At 49.6% G+C, this 18,021-nt stretch overlaps 1 protein-coding gene and 1 long non-coding RNA gene across 8 annotated transcripts in view; one reads left to right on the forward strand and one right to left on the reverse strand.

Annotated features, from left to right (window-relative positions):
* Nucleotides 1–903: 903 nt before the first annotated feature.
* On the reverse strand, nucleotides 904–17,294 carry LOC121819969 (uncharacterized). Of its 3 annotated transcripts, XR_009601202.1 has the most exons (5): nucleotides 17,224–17,294; nucleotides 15,650–15,747; nucleotides 9,717–9,846; nucleotides 8,959–9,223; nucleotides 904–6,708 (listed from the first exon to the last, which is right to left on the reverse strand). It is a non-coding gene; the product is annotated as an uncharacterized LOC121819969 (long non-coding RNA). The 3 variants fall into 3 exon arrangements; XR_009601201.1 differs by lacking the exon at nucleotides 9,717–9,846 and having other exon boundaries at nucleotides 8,959–9,080; XR_006060379.2 differs by lacking the exon at nucleotides 9,717–9,846.
* DAPK2 (death associated protein kinase 2) overlaps nucleotides 14,992–18,021 on the forward strand; it is a 132,950-nt gene continuing 129,920 nt past the window's right edge. For 4 of the 5 annotated variants that reach the window (XR_009601200.1, XM_027971760.3, XM_042252338.2 and 1 more), the window contains exon 1: nucleotides 16,754–16,847. The gene's annotated coding sequence lies outside the window, so the exon portion shown is untranslated. Of the gene's footprint in view, nucleotides 15,211–16,753; nucleotides 16,848–18,021 lie in introns of those variants that run through there. The other variant, XM_042252339.2, reaches the window with a different exon arrangement.

Below are 18,021 nucleotides of genomic sequence, written 5' to 3' on the forward strand. Positions count from 1 at the left end.
GAAGATTTTTATTTATTTTTTGTTGTTCAGCTGCTGAGCCAAGTCTGACACTAGGAGTTAGGAGTTAGACCTCCTTTATGTATTCTTTCGGATATATGATAATTATCACGGTTGGGTTTTCTTGTCACAGTCTCTTCCAGCAGACTTAAAAGATCAACAAGAGAAGATGGAATATCTTTTCAGAACTCTGGATTCTTAATCTCTAGCACAGTGCCTGGTCAATGGTCAGTAAATGCTTGTTGAATGTGTGGTTATGCAATATTGTGAGCAAAAAAGTCTTAAATTAGGAGATAATTTGCCCCATGGTTCATATAGTACACTGGTTAACAAACTAAGAAGCCTTTCAACAGATTGAACAAAGATAGCGAGATTGTAAAGCTGCGGCAGATTCCTCCTAGATCAGACAGACTGCCTTCTCCCTAAGCCTGGGTTTTGTTGTTGTTTAGTTGTTCAGTCATGTCGGACTCTTGCAACCCCATGGACTATAGTCTGCGAGGCTCCTCCGTCCATGGGATTTCCAGGCAAGACTCCTGGAGTGGGCTGCCATTTCCTTCTTCAGGAGATCTTCTTGACCCAGGGATTGAACCTGCATCTCCTACACTGGCAGGTGGATTCTTCTATCACTGAGCCCCAAGGAAAGCCCATTTATTTATTTAGCCAAAGATAATTTTCTTCTTCTTTTTATTTATTTATTTTTTAATTTTTAGATAAAAATTTATTGAAGGGCATCTTTTTGCCAATTTTACTTATAGGGAAGGTATGCCAGACTTGATATACTGTTGAATATACAATTGAATGTTTGTGTATTTCCAGGGTTATACATTATTTTTTTGAAGAAGACATATGTTCTGCTTTACTAATCAGTAATGGAATTCTGATAAGATGACTTAGGTTTGGTCAATCTTTTTCTTTTTTTAATATAAATGTATTTATTTTAATTGGATGCTAATTACAATATTGTATTGGTTTTGCTATACATCAACATGAATCTGCCACGGGTATATACGTGTTCCCCATCCTGAACCCCCCTCCCACCTCCCCTCCCCATACCATCCCTCTGGGTCATCCCAGTGCACCAGCCCCAAGCATCCTTATTATTCTTTTTAAAAATTATTTCTCCCTTTTAATTTTGTCTCTTCTCTTCTAATACTAATTTTAAACCAATGTTGACTTCTTAGGTCTATTTTCTGAATATTTCTCCATATTTCCCATCTTTTTGCCTTTTTGTTCTGTTTGGGAGACTGCTTTATTTTCATTTGTAAACTGTGTAAGTGGGTTGTGTGTGTTGTTAGTCTAGCTTTCCTGTTGGGGACAGGGTGTGAAGCATGCAGGTTGGGGTCACACTGCCAAAAAGTAGAGTTTGACTCTGAGCATAGTGTATGATTGTGTGTTTCACCTCCAGATGATGTTGTCTTTCTTTCCCTGCCCTCTGTCCCTCAGAGAGGGCCAGAGCTGCCTCTGCTCTGCTTCTCACGAGGGCCCCACTGCCCTCACCAGGATGTTTCCCTAGGCAGGTGGTTCCTCACAGAGACGTTCTCCCGCATTATCCCAAATCCAAAGCTGTATCCTCCAGCCAGTGTTAGGTGGAACAATAGGGTAGGAGCCTGCCAGTCTTGCTGTGTCTGCTGGGACGCTGCTTGAATTATTCTGGCCACTCTACCCCAACCTCTACCACTTTTGCTCTTCCTGAAGTTAATGCAGAGCTTGGAGTTTTAGGGTATGGCATACTTGGGGCTCGAGTCAGACGACCTGGGTTCAAATCCCTTCCCTGTTGCAAGTCAGCCATGTGAATCTCACTGTCTGATCTGTAAAGTGGGGATTATAATATATGCAGGCATCGTGCAGGAAGTGCTCAGTTATTCTTAGTCCCGAGAAAACGAAGAACTCTGATATGCTGAACTGTGATTTTATCTGCTTTTTTCCTATCAATCTCATCCCACCTATTTTCTTTTTAGATTTTTTTTTTTACCAAAGTAGCAAATGTACATTATTTTAAAGAACACTTTGTAAGTCTTACCACTGGAAATCACCACCCCTTGCTCCATCCTGCCCCTCTCTCAAGCATCATTCCTTAGAAGCCACCAGCTGCAACCCTTGAAAGTTTTTTTCTTTATTCACCATCCAGTTTCCAAGAAACATTATTATAATGTCTTTCACTACTTCTCAGTTTTACTTATCTATTGACTTCCCACTGTGAAACATGGGTTAGTGCTCATACTTTTCCCCACACCTCATTCCACTCTCCACTGAGATGATACACGTTTATTCCCATTATTATTACATGTAAATATTATTCCATAGCTTGAAGCTGAGCTCTAGTGTCTTGGGATGAACATTTCTTTACTTATACACCCCTCTGGTTCTTTCTAGGATTAGTAATCATTTTGTAATTTATTCGTTAATATTTTTTTCTATTTTTTGGCCACGCAGCATAAAGGATCAAACCTGTTCCCCCTGCAGTGGAAGCACACAGACTTAACCACTGGACCACCAGGGAAGTCCTTCATTTAATGTTTCTTAGAGAGAGAGTGCATGCTCAGTCATGTCTGACTCTTTGTGACCCCATGGACTGTAGCCCACCAGGCTCCTCTGTCCATGGAATTTTCCAGGCAAGAATACTGGAGATGGTTGCTATTTTCTTCTCCAGGGATCTTCCTGACCCAGGGATTGAAACCACTTCTCTTTTGTCTTCTGCATTGGAGGCAGACTCTTTACCACTAGTGTCACTGGGGAACATTTCTACATGCCTATAATAAATCCATCCCCAAACTTTCCTCTCAAAAGTCACCACCCAGTAGGTTAGAACATACTGCCTGATGTATCGGTTTTGCTTTTTTTTGGCGTCATCACCCCTGGAGTCCTCTGCTCCCCTGTGGATTGCTCTGCTTGCATCTGGACTGATTGCTCTCGGGGCCTGCTGCACGCTGTCACCCTTGGACGTCTCTTCACCATCATCCCAGGGATCCCACCACTCGTCTCCCCTGTTAGAAGCTCTGTGACAAACTGGAAAACTGGATGTGAAGAAAAACATCTCCATTTGATTCCTGGCCCTTCAGTGTTAAGCACATTCCTGCGTCTCTCAGTATCAGTCAGGTTCTTGCCAGCTTGGCAAAGGATTCGCTGGAAGGCCAGAGGGACTCAGGATGGATGAGAGGCCTCAGTAGTAGGAACCAGAGTTTCCAGAGGCTGGAACAATCTGTCCAGGATGCCCGCACCCACTCTGATGCCCATTGTGAACAGCTTGGCCTTACTCACTCGGATTCAAAGCGCTGATTGACCAAGCCAAGGGTCTTGTGGATACATCACTTACATCCTAACAATCCCCTTACACGCTAACACTGCCACCACAGCTGTTTCCTCTCAGATAGGGAGGGGGCATTGGGAACTGGACAGCCAAAACAAATGGACATGTCTACTATACTCTTTGAGTCTGTCTCCCCATCTACACAATAATAATAATATCAGTTTATCAAAGGTATGTAGCTTGGAGATTAGATGAGATGATAGGAAAACAGTACAGTGCCTGGCTCATGATAGATTTTTTTTATAACTGTTGGTTTGATCTGGGCAGGAGGATGAAAATATTCTATGTGGATGGAGTGATAGAAGCCAAGACTGAGAGGCCAGAAAATCTGAAAGGAAAGAGCTGAGTGGTGTGGGGTTCCCCAGCATGGAAAGCAGATTTGGAGAGGAGGGACAGGGCCCTGTCATGTTTGGGCAGCAGCCGCCGAGAATGGTAGCACTTAGGCTCTTGGGCCTTTGTTCTCCTGGATGCAGCTGCTCAGAACTGGGTTAGGACCTGGGCTCAGCTGAGATGGAGTCAGCATGCAGACCAGGAAAGGAAGAGCAGGGGCCCCGAGAAGGAAAGCCAGGTACATGGAGGTCAGGGACCAACCAGGCATGTGGAAACAGCCACTTGCGGACTGATCACGTCTGGCCCTTACAGTTCTCTTCAAGAGAAAAAGGGGAAGAAATGCTCTCCTCCCACCTTTCCCTGCTGGGTCCAACCGCATTAAGAAGAAGGAGGAGTAGAATGTGGAGAAGGAGGGCAGGGCAGGTTAGCAAACACAGGAAAGTGAGGTCCTAGCTTCAGCTCAGCAGCTGTGACTGCTGAGCCATCTAGCAAGAGTTCTCTCCTTGGAGGAGCCTCCCTGCCTTCCTCTGGGCTCTCAGGGTCCATCCCTGCACCTCTGGGCTCCCGTGGGGCTCTGTCCAGGCTCTGGCATTTGTTCCCAGGACATCTCTGCTTGGCTATGAGGCCCCTGGAAAGGCAGGGCTTCTGCCTCCTTCCTCTCAGCGCCTGCTTGGGATGTTCACCAGGAAATGTTTTGTTGTTGTTGTTGTTTGGCCACGCCACACGGCATGCGGGACCTCAGGGCCCTGTGAAAGTTGTTCAGTCGTGTCTGACTCTTTGCAACCCCCATGGACTACACAGTTCATGGAATTCTCCAGGTCACAATATTGGAGTGGGCAAACTATCCCTTCTCCAGTGGATCTTCCCGACCCAGGAATCCAACCGGGGTCTCATGCATTCAGGCAGATTCTTTACCAACTGAGATATGAGGGAGGCCCTGATCAGGGATCACCCTTGTTCAGTAGTTCCCTGATCAGTCTCCCAATCAAACCCTTGACCCCTGCAGTGGAAGCATGGAGTCCTAACCACTACATCACCAGGGAATGCCAGGAAATTTTAAAACATATTTGCTTATTTGAGTGCACTGGGTTGTAGTTGTGGCATGTGGGATCTAGTTCCCTAACTAGGGATCAAATGTGGGTTCCCTATGTCGAGAGTGTTGTAGCCACGCGTTCTGGGAAACAAGCTCACTCAGAAGGAGAGTGCAGATAGCGGAGTGCAGTTTGTTACACCGGCGGGCCCAAGGCAGAGTCTCCTCTTAGCCAAGGACCCCAACCAGTTTTTCCGAAAACCTTATATACCCTAAGTGTACGTGCCCAAACCCACCTCCCCAAATTCCCTGAAACTAACTAGTCTGAACACAGGAAAAGAAAGATACAATCAAAGTTAACCCATGATTCATATGCTTTAAGCCTAGGTAGTTTTCAGTGGACATTTATCAATAAGCCTGTGGTCATACCCGAATAAGCATAATAGAATTTATGATTCTGTTCGGTGACACAGATAATTCAGGTATTCTTTTAGGCAACAGAGAGTCTAGGTATGAGCCCTGGGGCTCTTCCATCCAGGGGGCCTGGTATTCCAGTTGGTATGTCGTTTCCATAGATACTGGGAATATAACTCAAAGTCCACAGGCCGGCCCAAGATGGAGTCCTGCTTTCAAGATGGAGCCTGTTCTGTCTGTTTCCTCCTTCATTCCCCCTCTTGATGCTCTTAACTCATAGTATAAGCATCATTCATAGGGATAGATTGCACTCTCCGATCTCCAATTTGGGAGAAAGACATCAACCTTTGGGTTACAAAGTTCTTAACACATTGTAAAAATAAAGGGTCCACAAAGCAGAACTATCAAGGCAACTATAACAATGGTAAATACCGTTTTCCACCAATCACCCTTCACCCAAGATAGGACCGAAGTCCAAAAAGGAATATTATCATCAGTCATAGCTTTTACCTGACCTTTCATGTCATCTAGGGTGGCTGACATACTGCCAGGTAAATCAGGAATATCTACACAACGTTCACCTTAATTATAGCGCAGGTCCCTCTTTGTACTGGAACTATGGTTAGTCTCGAGATGATGCCAGCAAGTCCTTGTAGCAGCAGCTGGCTGTAGAGCTTCACCTCTGTTTCTTCGTTAAGATGATCTTGGTTTCGCGGGGGTCAGTGGGTCCCTCTGTGTCGTGCCCTCGGCGTCCTCCAGTCTGCATGGTGTGCCCTCTTCACCCTCATGCGGAGGGTCCAGGGGGTGACACCTGCAACTTTCACTGCAGTCAGGCTGGTTAGGACAACAGTATATGGACCCTTCCAATGTGGGGCCAAGGAGTCGTGTTTCCAGTCCTTGACCACACCTGACCCCCGGGCACAAATTCGTGAATCTGTTCCCCAAGGGGGAATGGCACCCTTTCTTGTACAAACTTAGCTACCTGGTTTATTACCTTACCCAGTTGTCCCATCTGCTGTGAAATCTCATCTCCCCTTACCTGAGGCAAATTTGTTGACACCTGTTTCAGTATGGGAGGGGGCCTCCTATACACTATTTTGTACGGAGAAGAGCCATGGGACTGTGGGGTCATCCTGAGTCTGAGCAGAGCCGTCGGAAACAAGTCCTCCCAGGAACAGTCAGTCTCTAAGATCCACGTGGAGGGTGTCTCTTTAAGCGTCTGGTTGGTTCCTTCCACTATCCCATAACTCTGGGGCCTATATGCTGTATGTAATTTTCACTTGATGTTTACAGTTTTGCTTACTTGTTATGCTAAATCAGCTATGAAAGCCGGGCCATTGTACAATCCAATGCTGGTAGGGAATCCAAATCTGGGAACTATCTCCCTAGGCAGGCCCCAGGCTACTTTGATGCCCTTTCAGTTCGGGTAGGAAAAGCTTCTACCCATCCCGAGAACGTACATACTATGACCAGCAGGTAATTGTAGTGTCGGTGAGGTTTCATTTCAGTGAAGTCCACTTCCAGGTGTTCAAAGGGCAGTGTGCCTTTCACCTGAATCCCTGGAGGTTTCTGTCTGTGCCAAGAGGCAGCACTGACCTGTGAGCAGGCAGTGTAGTTCTGAGATTTTGTCCTGCATAGGGAAGAGAGGCGAGGAACCAAGAAATATTTTCAAATTAGCTCTTCCAGTTTATCAGGCCTAGATGGGTCGCTTGGTATGTTGGCTTACCGGAGTGGGTGCCAGCTCCTCTGGTACCAATAATTTGCCACTTGGCAATTCCCACCATCCCTTTTCAGTTGTGATGGCCCCTTTGGCTTGGGCTAGTTTCTTCTGGGCTTCAGTGTATTTCAGAGAGTCTAGCGTTAGCTCAGGTAGCTCTGCCAATATGAGAGCTTTAATAGGGGCTTCACTTGTCACCCCCAAGCCCTTGGCTGCTTGTTTAGAAGTCTTATCTGTCAGTCTGTTCCCTGAGGTTAGGGGTATCCTCTTTCTGACTGCAACCCTTTCTGGTTCCCAGGCAGCATCTAATGGGGTCTTAATTTCTTCCTTATTTTTAATATCTTTTTCACTAGCTGTCAAAGGCCTCTCTTCTTATACAGAGCCCTGTAGTGTGGCAAAAGCATACCTGGAGTCTGTGTAAATGTTTGTCTTCTTAACTTCTGACAGTTGGAGGGCTTGGACTAGAGCATATAGTTCGGCGTGTTGAGCAGACCAGTGTGATGTCAGAGAGCTAGCCTCAGTGTTGGGTTCTTCCGTGACTACTGCATATCCCAACAGTCATTGTCCTTGTTTCACCAGGCTGGCGCCATTGGTGTACAGGACCAAATCTGGGTCTGGGATTGGCTGGTCTCTCGAGTCAGGTCTGCTGGCATATTTCCTTACAGTTATGTGAGGGCCCACCTTCTCCCACAAGAAAGAGAGTGGCCAGATTCAGGGCCTGACAAGGCTCAGTAGTAACATGGGGTTCTCACATAACAGTCCCTGGTATTGAGTAATCCGGGATGTTGACAGCCATTTATGGGAGTCCCCTCACAGGAGAGTGTTGACCTGATGCGGGACTTTTACAAACAAATCTTGGCCCAAAGTCAAAGGCTGCCTCCCGGACCAGCAAGGCAACTGCAGCAACTGCCCGTAAGCATCCCAGCCACCCAGTGGCAACATTGTCCAGCTGATTAGAGATACAGTCACTGGTTTGCCCCACGGTCCCATCATCTGGGACAACACTCCCATAGCCACCTTGTCCTTTTCAGTCACATCAAGAGTAAACGGCTAAGCAAGGTCTGGCAGGCCCAAGGCAGGTACCGACATAATTGTACCGGGTTTGAGTTCTATTACCAGTGGGACTTGTTTTGCAAGCCTGAGGGGTTGTCTTCTGCCCAGACCTCAGGGGATTGTTGAGCTAACTCTCTCTCTCTCTCTCTCTCTCTCTCTCTCTCGACTGTTTAGCCTGTCTGGTTTCCCTTCCAGGAGATCATGCAACCTCCATTCATCTTGAGGGGTTACTGAGAGGAAGAGTAAATAGGTGGTTGAGCCCACTTGAACAGTGGGTCTTTCGTGAGGGGAAAGGTCACTTGTGCCCCCAATTTGGACAGCAAGTCTCTTCCTAACAAAGGTACTGGGCATTCAGGGATGTATAAAAATTCATGAGTCACTTGGTGTCCCCTCATCTGACATTTTCAGGGGAGACTAGAGACACAAAGGCTGCATTTATTGCCATCTGAGACCCAGCAGCCTCTGGCTGGGTCTATTGGGGTATAAAGTCTATAGGCCTCCCACAGTCTTTTGCAGAACTCAGAGGGTGATTTGCTTTCCCTTTGAATCACTTCAGAGGGTTTTGCGATACTCATAGCTTTTCGGGCTGCCCTCTTCAGACCTTGTAAAATAGTCACCCGAAATCTCTCCAGGTGGCCCCTCCCTTCCTCTGTGTTACAGTCCCAGTTGGGCCTCTCATCGGGGACGGCTAGTTCTGCCCACCGCTGTGGGTTTGTAGTACCCTCAGGGGCCATTTCTCTCAGCCATTTTCTGGCCTCAGTTAGGATCCTGTATCTTTTCCTCAGTGCTGAAAAGGGAGACTAGTAGTTGGATTATGTCATCCTATGTAGGGCGGTGGGTTTGAAAAACAGTCTCCGTTAGCCTAACCATGGCTTGTGGCTCCCCCGAGTACGGTGGAGCGAGTCTCTGCCAGTTTCACATATCCGTAGAGGAAAATGGCTGGTAATAATACGCTACAGGGGGCTGATGGCAGTGCCCCATTCGTCCTGAACTGGAGGCTGTCGTAGCTCTCTGAGGGGCATCTGTAGTGGTTCTTTCCCCCTGTTCCTTGGTGGAGCACAGCCTCTGTCTAATTGCTGTGTTTTCTTCCCCCTTCCCATCAGTACTCACCGGGAGAGGTGGATTCAATCGAGGAGGTCCAGCTGAGGTGGAATCCTGGGGCCACTGACCAGAGGTCTCCATTGCTGGGATTGGAGCCTGCCGAAACGGCGGCTCTACGGACTCCAGGAGAGCTGGAGGAAGAGAGTGGCTGCTGCAGGAACTTCACCTGGCCCTGGATTGGGCAGTAAGGCAGCCTCTGGTCCTGGTGGAGCACTGGAGGCAGGCGCGTCATTATCCCGTATGGGGGAGGGGTCAAGTCATCCCCGTCCAAATCCTGTAGAATATCCCTGTTTATCATCAGTCAATTTCTGTGCCGTTACTATTTTTCCCTTTCCCTTCTGGATACAGAACCTTGTCCAAGTAGGAGGGTCTTGAGCTAACCCCCATCAGTCAATATATGGATATTGATCCGGTGCCCTGGCTCTCCTGTGACTACTGTAGACTGCTTCCACTAGTTTTCAGTTCATGGTGTTCTCTGGTGGCCATCCTATTCCCAGAGGGGGCCATTAGAGTATGTCAAGGCAGTTAGGCTTCTTCACCCCATAGTCTCCTCCAAATCTCTTCCTTAAATTTTTAATCCTGCACTCCAATACAGTTGCCTTAGATTCACTTCCCCCATCTTGCTTACCTTCTCAGACCTTCTACTACTCTTCCTTTTCATTCTGTCTATGAAGTTCTCAGGACCCTATGTACTTCTGATATTTCCACTCAATGACACTTAAATAGCCATTCTGCCTCCTTCCTAATTGGGGTGAGAAGAGCCTTACCTGCCAGAACCCAGAGGGAGAAGGGGGATCAGCATGCCTTCACCTGCTGGTCAGCACAGCCGAACCAGAACACCACGTGATCCAAGACTGTTTCTCCCTTAACTTTTTAAGTCCTTTCTGCCTTGTTGGGCTTGATCAGGTGTGGATGAAAATACAGATGGGTTAGATATCACTTGTCCCAGGCCATCTCCAGAAAAGCCAATTCATACTCAGTTATGTATCCCCCTCCTTCTACCCTGACAATTCCAAGGGGGTCAAGAGTTTCATAGCAGATGGGACATCTCCTTGTGGAGGGCAGAATACGAGCACACAAAAACCAAGTTTCTTCTCCTAAAAATCCCCTGGCAATTGCTTGGTAATAATTTTCCCCAACACGGCGTGGACACCACCTCCTAAATGACCATCACAAATTTCCTTCCTAAGCCCTAACACGCTCATCAACCTGTGTACCAAGCAATGTTGCCACCTGCCTATTCCAGGCTCCTGTGGGTCTGTGCCCCTTCTAATCCCTCCTGGGGAGGGGGGTGATCAAGCCCCCCTTCCACCCTACAGAGTGGGTTCCTCCTCACCTGAGCGCTCAGCTCCCCTGCTGCCACTACCTGCTAACATGAAAGGTCCAGGCATTGAGAAGCAGAATCCTCCGAGAAGGGCGAGGTGCCTTCCCTCTCTAGAAGATTCGAGCCGCAAGGCCTCGGAGTAGTCCCAAATGGGACTTGTCTCCTCAAAGTGAGGACTTTCCTGGCCCATGCACCAAATGTTGTAGCCTTGCGTTCTGGGAAACAACTCAGAAGGACAATGCAGATAGTGGAGTGCAGTTTGTTACACCGGCGGGCCCAAGGCAGAGTCTCCTCTTAGCCAAGGACCCTGACAAGTTTTTCTGAAAACCTTATATACCCTAAGTGTACATGCCCAAACCCACCTCCTCAAATTCCCTGAAACTAGTCTGAACACAGGAAAAGAAAGATACAATCAAAGTTACCTGTGATTCATATGCTTTAAGCCTTGGTAGTAAACAGTGGACAGTTATCAATAGGCCTGTGGTCATACCTCAATAAGCATAATAGAATTTATGATTCTATTCGGTAACACAGATAATTCGGGTATTCTTTTAGGCAATGGAGAGTCTAGGTATGAGCCCTGGGGCTCTTCCATCCAGGGGGCCTGGTTTTCCAGTTGGTATGTCGTTTCCATAGATACTGGGCGTATAGCTCAAAGTCCACAGGCCGGCCCAAGATGGAGTCCTGCTTTCAAGATGGAGCCTGTTCTGTCTGTTTCCTCCTTCAAGAGTACAGAGTCTTAGCCACTGGCCCACCAGGGAAGTCCCCAGAAAATGTTTTTAAAATGATTGCAGCTGGAATTGAACTGAGCCTTGGATAAAAGGAGGGGTAAGAAAAAAAGTATTTCAGAGACTGTGGCAGGAACAATATGGCTGGAGAGATAGGGCACAAACGACAGACTGCCTGGAGCGAGGGAACCATCTGATTTTGTTGGGTTTTTTTTTCTTTTTTCTTTTTGGGTATACTGCATGGCATTCAGGATCTTAGTTCTCAGTTCCCTGACCAGGGAGGGATCCAACCCACACCCTCTGCGGTGTAAGTGCGGAGTCTTGACCACTGGACCACCAGTGAAGTCCTGTAACCAGCTGTTTTGGGAGGGAAGTGGACATTCGCGCTTTCTCAAATATTTTGTCTGGTCTGGAGAGAAAGGTATAATTATTCTCATTTTACAGATGAGGCAGCTGAGGCTCAGAGAGGGGAAGTGACCTGCCCAGAATGTGGCTGAATAAGAATATAATTAGACCTGTCTAATTCCTGAGCCTAGAGAAGAAGATGATGGAATAAGATGGGCATAGTTTGGGGTCCCTGGCCAAGCACCCAATACCCATGCCACCAACCTCTTGCCTAAACAGAAGGAGATAGCATGCGCCTCGATCCTGATTCCACAGTGTGACCCCTGTGCTGGCTCAGGAGGGAGTCGAGGCAGTAAATGGTAGGTGGTTTCAGGCCCCCAGCCCTTGACACACACAGCTACTCCCAGTTAATGTGCTGTCCTTCCCTCCTACCTCCTGCTTTCCTGATCCTCTTCTTTCAAGTTTCAATCAAGGCTCTTCTACCCTCAGGCCCCTCAGAATGCCTGCTGGAGTTGGCTTGACACTTGGCTGGGCATTAAACCTCTCCTTCCTCTACCAGCACCTGGCCCCAAGTGGGTGCCTTTGAATGTTTGCAGAGTGAATGGGTGTGCGCATGTGCCTGGGGAATCCATATTCTCCAGTCTTCCAGAGAAAGGCAAAAGCATCTGATGCCCCAACCCTTTTCTGTCTCTCCTCCCCTGCCCTGCTCTATCCCACTGATGAGGTCAAGGCCTTGCTAGGTCCAGCCAGCCTAGAGGTCAAAGCAGCCACTTCTGTCTGCAGAAACCAGTGGGCCTCCCGGGCCGGGTGGCCAAGTCTGCCCCATCCTCTGACCCTGCCGGGCTGAGTGTGGGAAAGCAGAGGGCACAGGGCACAGGGCAGGGTGGGCAGGGCTGAGAAGGGCTGAGGAACCAGGCCACAGGCCACCTTTGAGAGGAAGAGGCTACCTGCCTGCTGTCTACCCAAGGGGGAAGCCAGCTGGGGAGGACCCACCTGTGCCCTCTCCTGACCTGCCATGAGAGCATAAGAAAGCAGTCAGCCCTGGACCCACTGTCAGTTGCCTGCAGTCCAATCTTCACTGGACACTTGCTTAGAGCCAGGCTGGGAGTGGGTGGGTTGTAAAGATGATTAAGATCCATTTCCTCCTCTAAGGAAGCTCACACCAGATATTTAAGGGACACTAAAATATAGCAATACTCACTGAGCACTTAAGCGCCAGACACTGATCTAAGTGCACAGATAGCTATAACTGATGGGTTGGTCACAACAACGCATGGGAATAATGAGGCACAGAGAGATTGAGAAGGTTGCCTGGGGTGGTTCCCTGGCCATCCAGTGGTTAAAACTCTGCTTCCGCTGCAGGGGCCATGGGTTCCATCCCTGGTTGGGGGACTAAAATACTGCATGATGCGTGACATGGCCAAAAAAGTAAAAAGAAAACTGTCCAGGATCACACAGTAGGTTGCGTGTTGGGATCCAGAGTAGGCATCTGGAAATGGGGTCCCTGCATTTAGCCCTCACACCACATTCTCTATGCCAACCCCAGTGCTGGCTACCCCAGCCCACACACGCAGCATCTAAATCCTGGGCCTGCCTCCTCATCAGCAGGTTGGTAGGCTCTGTAAACTTGTTGGTTAGCTACTAAGTCATGTCCAATTCTTTTGTGACCCCAGGGACTGTAGTCTGTCAGTCTTCCCAACCCAGGGGTCAAACCTGTGTCTCTTGCAACTCCTGCATTGGCAGGCAGATTCTTTACCACTGAGCTGCCTGGGAATTTGCCTGTCTGTAAACGTTCAAGGCACCAAAGTATGTTTTAGGTCCTTTAGGGTATCACTACTTTTGTTGCCCTTTACCACCCCCCATGATTACATCTGTCCTGTGGGCTTGTTTTCTCATCCTGTGGAAGCTTCAGGCTCCCGGGACTCACCAGTCTCACAGGCTCGTGGAGGGTTTTGCACAACACAAGTGCTCAGGTGTGGCTGTGGTTTGAAGGACTGATGGAGGGTGCTTTCTTTTCCCTGGGTCTCTGGGACATGAACAAAGTCATGCTCAGCCTGTACAGTGGAACCACCTGGGGAGTTTTAACCACTGCTGAAGCCCAGCTCCCACTCCCAGAGGTTCTGCTGTAAGTGGTGTGGGGTGCAGCCTGAGTGTTAGGATTTTAAAACTTTCCTGGGGTAATTCTGATGTGCATTCAGGGCTGAGAACTCCTTTAATGTAATGTGCCAGTTATTAACATTAATTGTACATCTCTCCATCTGACAGTAAGTGCTAGGCACTTGGGTACCCTTGGGAGACAATAGGCAATGAGACAGTTATGGTCCCTTACCTTGTGGCACTCACATTCTAGTAATTCAATTTAACAGACTTCGCTGGGTTGGGGATATCAGGAAAAGTATGGGTACAAAGATGAACAAGGCGTTGTCCTTACCCTTAAGGGGAAGAGAAGTGGACACTCATCACAACTAAAATAGAGGAAAGGGAATGTCAAGTGGGTAGAAACCAAGAGTGGTAGGGTTCAGGGGAGGAGCCATCCAGAGGGGAGATCAGGGAAGTTTCCATGAAAGATGTAATACCTGAGAGGGCCCTTGAAGAATGGATAGGATTTTGTAGGATGGAATGAAGGGGTGATGGTGGAAGGGCTTAAACAAAAACATGGAGGCAGGAGTAGTCAATAAGCCAAGCTGGCAAGAGAGCTGATGTGCACACACAAGAGGGAAGAGGACGTGTGTACGCAGTGGGGAAATGCAGGTCAGAACCTGAAATGCCAGGGGAGGCATCTGGATCCATGCAGGAACTGAGGCTGCACACATAATTCTTAGCTGTTTATACCTGGACCTCCTCCGACTTCATTCTGGAGTAGGTATCCTTGCTGCCGCCACCCTCAGGCTCTCCCCTTCTCTGCCACTGTGGCCTTGGTCCCATGTTCAGTGCTCAGTCGCTGCCCTCAGTGTCTGATGAAGTCACACCACCCCAAGCACAAAATGCATTTCCAGGTGGCACCTCCCTAGGCAATGCATTTGGCAGGCAGAGAGGAAAGAGCACCAAACTGAGAATCAGGAGGGGGCCTGGGTCTAGTCCTAGTTCTGTCTCTTACCAGCTGCGTGACCTTGGGCAAGTCACTTCTCTTCTCTGAGCCTCAGTTTCCTCATTTGAAAAATGACTAGGCTGGATGGAATGATTGATAGTGACCCTTACCACTGCAGCATTTTTTGACTAGTTTGCTACGTGTTAATCCAAGAATGTTCACTTTGCCTTGGACAAGGACATTGTTGCTGCAAAATAGATATTAAGCATGAGACTCAGAGCGGGAAGGGATGGCAAGGTGACATGTAGGTGCTTGGGCAACACAGCTGAGCCTGGCCTTGGATTCATCGTAGTGCAGGGTCTGGCCATGTGAATGAAGACTCTTCCAGATGATTCCAGCCTCCAGCCATTCAAGTCACTCCCACCCACTCGTCTCCTTAGCTGAAGCACCGGACATCCTAGAGCAGAGATAAGCCAAATATGCTGTGCATTGTCAGTGTTTCCAGCCCTCAAAACATGAGTTGAACAAAATTGCTTCATGCCACAAGGCTGGGGTGGTTTGTTACACAGCAATAGATAACAGGAAATGGGGGAGGAGGTGTCTGAAGGGTGGTCTGAGGATGAAGGTTTCACCTTATGCTGGAGAAACTTTACCAGTGGGTATCCTCCTGAGCCCATTGACTTGGAGAGCCACCTCTGGTCTTGGATAATACTCCACTCAAGGTAGCCTGGTGCTCTCGGGAGAGTTGGCTCAAAGCCTGTGCTTTCCTGGAATGTTGTCAAGTTTATGGACAAGGAAGCCTGGGCATCTTTCTAGAGGCTGTCACAGACTCTGAGGTACCAGTCAGTTGGGGGGTGGGGGAGGGTTGGTTCATCTGTACATCTCTGCACCTCAGTATCTAGGAAGGCTAAACTGGGGACGGGAGCTGCTCATGTGAGTAGAGGTCCTCTGTGTGTGTGTGTGTGTGTGTGTGTGTGTGTGTGTGCTCAGTCATTAAATAGTGTCAGACTCTTTTCAACCCCATGGACTGTAGCTTGCCAGGATCCTCTGTCCATGGGATTTCCCAGGTAAGAATACTGGTGTGGGTTGCCATTTCCTCCTCCAGGGGATCTTCCCAACCCAGGGATCCAACCTGAAGCTCCTAAGTCTCCTGCATTGGTAGGCGGGTTCTTTACTGCTGAGCCCCAGAGAGATCCTCTAGGTGCATCTTATACACTCTGTCTCATTTCAGCCCCACATAAGTTCTGTTAGATGCTATAAGGAGTGTTTGCCTACTTTACTTATGAAGAACAAGGGACTTCCCTGGAACTCCAGTGGTTAAGACTTCCCACTTCCACTGCAGAGGGTGGGGGTTCCATCCCTGGTGGGTGAACCTGCATGGCCAAAAAAAAAAAAAAAGAAAGAAAGAAAGAAAGAAAAAAGAAAAAAAAACATTAATTAAAAAAAAAAAGAATAAGTTCAAGTGCCATGACCAAGACTGGGAATGGCAGAGCTTTGAACCAAATAAAAGACTGAATCTGTAGCTTTGTCGTCTGGGACTATCTTAAGGAGCCGCCTGGATGGCCTAGGAGGGAGGTTCTGGGAAGGGGCCTTCATTTCTTTAAACAGCCTCTTGTCTTGAAATAAGACCACTGAACTTGATTTATATTCTGTTTCCATTTCTTTCCATCACCCCCTCCACTCTCATTCCTTTTTCCTCCCGGGATTTTTGGCAGGAGGAAGAGAGGAACACTCCATTCCCCAGTTTTTCACTCGGGAAGGCGGGAGGGTGATGGGGGCTGCACTCACCAACATGCCAGGCAGGGCTGGGGGCACTGAGGCCAGGCTGCTCCCAAACGCGGGTCGGGGTGAGCAGATGGGGAGGTGAGGAGGGAAGTGTTCCTCCACCTCCATCACGGCCCCCACCCCCCTGTGGACCGTGGATGGTAAGGTTTCCACTCTGGCTGGGAGGAAGGAAGAGGCCTGCTCCTTGGTGGGATTTCTCTTACGGTGCGTGCGTGGAAGCGGGGGACAAGGAAATACCACTTTCTGAGTAATCTTGCCAGGCTATATCGACTGTGTCAGCTCATGTACACCAATCTCCAGGTTAGGCCTGAAGAGGTTAGCTGACTTGTTCAAAGCCACAAGTAAGCGGCGGAGTCCGTGAAAACGCCAGGTCTTGCTACTGGCTTTAGCCCCCCTCTCCTGGGAACCTCGGCTTTTGGAGGTGCGGATCCGACCCGGCGGGGAGGCTTGCCGCCCTCACTCCAGGGTGTCCCGAGGGGACTCCCGGCAGGGGGCGCTCCGAGCCGGGTCTCGGTCCTCCGGGCGCGCCTCCAGCCGGCGCCTGGGACGGGACCCGCCGCTCCGCCTCCTCGGCGGCTCTGCGGGCGGGCGGGCGCGCAGGGAGGAGAGCAGATCCGAGAGCGGCGCGCCCCGCCGGGCCCCCGGTGCCCACCGCGCCCCCACGCCCGCCGCCGCGCAGCCTCCCTCCGTGAGTAGCGCCCGTCTGCGGGCTCGACCGGCAGGACGGGGTGCCCGGCCCGGGGCTGGGTTGGAGGGGACAAATTGCTCCCGGGCGTTAGCCGCCAGTTCCCTGTCGCCGACCCCCCGGGTATGGCCAGTCTTGGCCTTGGGCGCTCTGGCCGGTCCTCGACCTCCGGGACCTGACTGCTGGGCCCCTAGGGCCGGCTTCAAAGTCTGGCCTTTTGACCAGAAGGATCGCGTGGGAGCGGCGAGCAGACCGGGAGCCTAGGGGGGAGATGGGAGAGAGACTTCCATCAAGTTAGGACTCCTTGACGGGGGAGAACACCCCAAATTTCTGGGAGGAGAGGGGATCTGGGCTTCTCAGCATCCTGCACTTCACTTACCTCCTTCTGCTCCTGGTGCGAGGAGCTGGTGCGAGGAGGCTGCTCCAGCCTAGCCAGTCAGCTTTCTCAGTGGCAGAGAAAGCTGTGGTCCCCGACTTCTGGAGTCTGGGATGGGGCATGGTTAGGGTGGGCAGGGGGCCAGCCAGTAGATCTGCAGCAGGCTGGGGTTTTGACCCTGGGCTGTTGTCAACAGTTGACCTGACTCTGGGCTAGGCATTGTGGATGGCTCATGGCATGTGTGGATCTGGCTGATCCTCACTGTAACTCTGCAAGGTGGAGGTTAGTCTTCTCTTTGGGGAGGAGAGGTATCCCAGAGCAGTGAGCACGGAGGCCATACAGGTGGTGGTAGGTTAGGAGGGCGGGCTGGAAGAGAGGATGCCTAACTGCTGCCTCACTGGCAGGTGGGAAGGTCCTAGGGGCAGGTGAAGAGAGCACATGCCCTGGTATTTGAGAATCCAGTGGGGGTGGCAGGGGGGCAGCTGGAGGTTGCTGCTGTTTTCTGACATTGTGTTTCTCAACTGCTTTGTATATGGCATTCCATGGGAGAGTCCTGGTGACCGAGGGATGCTGGCACGTTGGCCTCTTCACTGTTGCTTCCAGAGTCTTGTTCTTCCCCAAACCAACCATCTCCCAAGATGTGTTTTTAGCTTCTAAGTGGTTCCATTCAGCAGCCTTGAGAGAGGCTTGGGCAGGGGCACAGGGGTGTGTGGATATGAGTGGGTGTGGGACAAGGTTTCCACTGGTAGGAAGGAGACCTGAACTAACCCCGACCCACTCCCTGTCCAGTTCAGTTGCTCA

The sequence above is a fragment of the Ovis aries genome, chromosome 7 (genome assembly GCF_016772045.2).
Source record: "Ovis aries strain OAR_USU_Benz2616 breed Rambouillet chromosome 7, ARS-UI_Ramb_v3.0, whole genome shotgun sequence".
Taxonomy (NCBI): Eukaryota; Metazoa; Chordata; class Mammalia; order Artiodactyla; family Bovidae; genus Ovis; species Ovis aries.